This window comes from Cetorhinus maximus, chromosome 34 (assembly GCF_964194155.1).
Source record: "Cetorhinus maximus chromosome 34, sCetMax3.hap1.1, whole genome shotgun sequence".
In the NCBI taxonomy this organism is placed as follows: Eukaryota; Metazoa; Chordata; class Chondrichthyes; order Lamniformes; family Cetorhinidae; genus Cetorhinus; species Cetorhinus maximus.
This window is the reverse complement of record NC_135912.1, coordinates 3,248,694-3,254,369: the sequence shown is the minus strand read 5'-3', so window position 1 is coordinate 3,254,369 and position 5,676 is coordinate 3,248,694.

Here is a 5,676-nt window from a genome sequence, read left to right as displayed (position 1 = left end):
GCTTTTTTTAAATTATCCTGGAATGATTAAATAAAGTTTATAATGCATCATCCTGTGTCCTGTTTAGCTCCTTTTTGTATCCTGTTTTACTTAATGTTGTTTTGCATTCCTGCTGGTAGCAAATAACAGTCACAGGTTGTCTACTGTTCTCAGGATGCTGTGGGCAAGGCTGAGCATTTATTGCCTATCTCTAATTGTCCTTGAGGGTCGTGGTGGGCACACTAGAATGGGTACAGAGGAGCGTTATGAAGATGCTGCCAGGAATGGGGAACTTTAGCTATGAGGAAAGACTGGATAGACACCAAAGGGGTTCTTACCTAGATACCGACTATATATAATAATATATAACGATAACATATGCATGTTAAATATGAACTTAAAACAATTTTCCTGATTAAAATACAAAATTAAATTGCTGGATAGTATTTACCGCATATTTGCCTTCTTGGATTTGTTTCCTTTGGAACAGAGGAGTCTGAGGGGAGATTTAATTGAGTGATATTAAATTGAAGGGCCTAGATAAGAGTGGATAGGAAGGACCTACTCCCCTTAGCAGAGATTTAAAATAATTGGTAGGATTGGAGAGAAGTTGAGGAGACGTTTGGTCACCCAGAGGGTGATAGAGGCAGAAACCCTCACTGCATTAAAAAAATATTAATTGGATAGGCACTTGAAGTGGCATAACCTACAAGTTTATGGACCAAGGGCTGGAATTAAGCTAGAAGCTTCTTTCTCAATTAGCACAGACATGATGGGCCAAATGCCTCCATCTGGTCAGTAATTTTTTTTGTTTCTGTTTCTCATGAAACATTGCACTCCCTGTGGCAAAGATACTCTCACAGCACTGTCTTGTCCTTCTAGGTGGTGCTGAGCATGGGTTCTGCTGAGCTCTTGATGAGTTGCTGAAGTGTATCGTGTAGATGGTACACATATAGCGAACCAGGGGTGGAGGCAGTGAATGTTTAAGGTGGTGGATGAGGCGCTGATCAAACAAACTGCTTTGTCCTGGACGGCATGGTGCTTTCTGAGTGTCGCTGCACTGCCGGAATGGGCGGGTTGTCTTATGAGGAAAAGCTGGACAGGCTTTAAGTAGACTTATCTACTTGTTCCAGTGTGACATCATCCACTTCAATCTTTACTCTGGTTTCTTCTAATGTACTCCATCTAACTACTATTGTTTTTAGGTAGTCTTTGGTGTTTATATTCAATCAATATTCTAAATTTTTGATTTTATTTGATCATTGTTATTTTGTAGAACCTCTTCTGATATTATGTGACTGACCCCCAAATTTCCAGATTGCAGAGCTCTAAGATGCAGAGGGATCTGGGTGTCCTAGTGTATGAATTGCAACGGTTAGTATGCAGGTGCAGTAAGTAATTAGCAAAGCTAATAGGATATTCTCGTTTATTGCAAGGGGAATTGAATACAAGAGTAGGACGGTTAAGCTTCAGTTATGCAGGGTATTGGTGAGGCCACATTCTGGATTACTGTGTACAGTATTTGCCCCCTTATTTAAGGAAGGATGTAAATGTGTTGGAGGCAGTTCAGAGAAGGTTTACTAGACTAATACCTGGAATATGCAGGCTGTCTCATGAGGAAAGGCTGGACAGGCTAGGCTTGTATTTGCTGGACTTTAGAAGAGTTGAATTTGAACTTGACTGAAACATAAAATCCTGAGGGGACTTGATAGGGTGGATGCGGAAAGGATTTTTTCCTCTTGTGGGAGAATCTAGAACTTGGGGTCACTGTTTCAAAATAAGGGGTCAAAATAAGAGATGAGGAAAAAAATTTAATCTCAGAGGGTTGTGAGACTTTGCAATTCTCTTCTTCAAAAGGTGGTTGAGGCACAGTCCTTGACTATCTTTAAGGCAGAGGTAAATAGGTTCTTGATAAGCAAGGGGGTGAAAAGTTATCAAGGGTAGGCAGGAATATGGAGTTCAGGTTACAACCAGATCAGCCGTGATCTTACTGAATGGCGGAGGAGGCTCGAGGGGCCTCCTGCTCCTAATCCTAATTCATATGTTTGTATGTTCATCCCTCCAGGGTTCTGATTGGTGCCTTGGTGGGTCAGGAAGTGATCCAGTCACTGTGGAACACAAAGCATCTGACCTATTCTAGTAGTCATAGCATAGTTCTGGAGCACAAGTATTCAGCGCTTCAGTCATAAAAAAATCAGAGCCAGGCTACACGTCACATAAAGCTAAATCCACTAATGATAAACTTTGATTGCTCCTACAGATTAATCATTTCTCAATTTTGGAGAATGGGACCAACACCAATACACACTGGTTTACCTGCACCAGTGGCTGGGTTCTTTCATGGCCAATTAGTCCTAGAGTGGGACTTGAACATGACGCTTTCCAGCCCAGAGGCAGGAGAGCTACCCACTGAGCCACTCCAGTTCCAAGTTTCTGTCTCAAACTATCAAACAACAATTTCACATCCGTTATGAATTAAAATCTGTTGTCACTTTGCCTGAACCAGCTCTGATAATTAACCATCTTCGCAGGAACCCGCTGACGACAGTTTACGTAGAATGCTTACGTCTTCTCTCAAATGTCAGAAAGCATCACCAACAAGGCTACTTTGTAGAGACTAAAATAACCAACCAAATTTGCTTACAATCAAAATGGTTTGCAAAAGTAAATTGGGCAAATGCCATAAAGCACTATGTATGCAATATATCCATGAAACTGCCCACAAACACTTAATTTATTCTCAGACCTTCTCCCATTCATAAAAAGTCCACCCCCGCTGGCGGCATTCCGTAGGGATCGTTCCCTCCGGGACACCCTGGTCCACTCCTCCATCACCCCCTACTCCTCAACCCCCACCTATGGCACCTCCCTATGCCCACACAGAAGATGCAACACCTGCCCCTTCACTTCCTCTCTCCTCACCGTCCAAGGGCCCAAACACTCCTTTCAAGTGAAGCAGCATTTCACTTGCATTTCTGCTAACTTAGTCTACTGCATTCGTTGCTCCCAATGCGGTCTCCTCTACATTGGAGAGACCAAATGCAAACTGGGCGACCGCTTTGCAGAACACCTGTGGTCTGTCCGCAAGAAAGACCCAAACCTCCCTGTCGCTTGCCGTTTTAACACTCCACCCTGCTCTCTTGCCCACATGTCTGTCCTTGGCTTGCTGCATTGTTCCAGTGAAGCCCAACGCAAACTGGAGGAACAGCACCTCATCTTCCGACTAGGCACTTTACAGCCTTCCGGACTGAATACTGAATTCAACAACTTTAGATCTTAAACTCCCCCTCCCCCCATCCCCACCCCGTTTCTTACCCCTCCCTTTTGTTTTTTTTTTCAATAATTTATATAGATTCTCCTTTTCCCACCTATTTCCATTATTTTTAAATCTACATCTAATACCTTGTTTGTCTTTCCACCCCACCCGATCTGTACCTTGAGTATCCTGCCATCCATTCTTAATTAGCACTTTTCTTAGATAATATCACCACCTTCAACACCTCTTTGATCCTTTTGTCTGTGACATCTTTTGATTATCTGCTCCTATCACTGCTTGCTTGTCCCCACAACCACCCCACCCTCAACTTCTCTCTCCCCCCGCCCCCCCACCTTAAACCAGCTTATATTTCACCCCTCTCCTAACTATACTTCAGTTCTGTTGAAGGGTCATGTTGGACTCGAAACGTCAACTCTTTTCTTCTCCACCGATGCTGCCAGACCTGCTGAGTTTTTCCAGGTAATTCTGTTTTTGTCCAGCAAATACTTATTCCAGTAGCCTCTTTCTGCTCTCCATTTGTGAAATTACAAAGCTGTAGCTTCATGAACCATTAGTCTCTTCTTTAAACTGTGTAAACCAAATAATTCTGAAGTTCTTTGGGATGATTTTGAGGATTATTCAGCCACCGCTGGTTTGGTACGGTTGGTGTGTACTTTGCCCATTGCGAACAGTGGCTGGGTCATGCCATTTGATATGATTCACCAGTCTTTGGGATGAATGGCCTACATACCTAACATCACACTGGCACTGAAATTCATATACCACATTACTCATTTATGCGATAGGCAGAACTTCTTTTTGGCTTGACGGCAGCATCCTGTTACTGGTGAATATCACTCATGTTGCTACTGCATAGTAACAGTGTCACACAGCTAGCTTCACCTGTTGTTCAAGTTTTTGAGATACCTTGCCCTTTCAGGGTAATCTGGGCACTTTTCAGGGCCGGAAATGACAGCCTTAGGCCCATTCATGAGTTTGTGTGATATACAGCACAAAATGAACTGATCAGGATAGCCGTTATCCTACTTGGCAGTTAACTGTCAGTCATCATCACTGGTGCATTTTCCATGGCAACAACTCCACCAATTGGAGTCCACTTGTCAACCAATCAGCACTCTCTTCACATACAGTATAAATTATTGTTTTCCCCTTATATTGGTATTCTTGCAAAGTGTCCTGATGAGCGTAAGGTGAAAAGCTTCGACATGTCTCTTTTTTCAGCAAAACCCAGAATACTGTTAGGGAGCGAGTTCCAGGATTTTGATTCGGCAAAAGTGAAGGAACACTGATCTAGTCCCAAGACCACACCCAAGGTGTGTGGCTTGCAGGGGAACTTGCTTGCTTTCCATCTCCAACCTGCAAATAAGAAAAGGGCTGGGCCATCCATTGTGAAATTTGGCCAGCTGCCTAAAACACCATTCAAGGGAAAAAAATCGGTCCTCATGCACAGTGTAAGACTAGAAATCCAGGTGTGCTACTGAACTCTGAAAGGTTCATTGTCCTGTGCACTTACTTCATTGAAGACAGGCTCTCAATCCATCAGGAATAAAACAGTTCAGACTGGCCACAGCAGAATAGAGCAAATCTTCTAATACAAGGGCCAAGATTTTCCGGCACTGATGTGGCTGGACCCGCCATGCGGCCCAGCCAACTGTCCATTGACTTTCAGCTAGACCGAACAATCCTGGTGGCAGGAGAGGCTGGAAAATCCCGCCCAAAAACACATGCACGTAAGAGATAGCACAAATAGGTCATTCAGTCCCTCAACTCTGCTCCAGCATTCAATAAGACCATGGCTCAGCTCCAGGGGAAACAGCCCCTCACCATCCATCCTGGCAATCCCTCTGAGAATTTTATATATTTCAATGAGATCACCTCTCTAAATACTTGCTGGGAGAGGCTCTATACAAATGCAATTTCTTTCTTTTTCAAGCTGCAATGAGTTGGAGAGGCAAATTCCAGCTACATTATTAATGCCATCGTATTTAGCAAGAAATAACTTGCATTTCTGTAGCCCCTTTCATGGCCCGAAGTGTTGTACAACCATGTTACGCTTTCGGAGAATTGTCACCGTTGTGAAGTGCAGCCATTTTGTGCAAACCAAGATCTCACTAACAACGATGTGATAATTACCAGATCTTCTGTTCTTATGATGTTGACTGACGAATCAATATTGGCCCAGGACACCAGGGAGAACTAAATAAAAACAAATATGCTGGAAATGCTCATCAGGTCTGGCAGAATATGTGGAGAGAAAGAGAGCTGATATTTCGAGTCAAGATAACCATCCATCAGAACTGAGAAAGGATAGAAAGGTAATAGGTTTTGAGGCTACGGAAGAGGGGAGGGCGCAGGAAGAACAAAAGGGAAGGTCTCTGATAGGGTGGAGGGCAGGAGAAATTAAATTCCAAAAGGTTTCA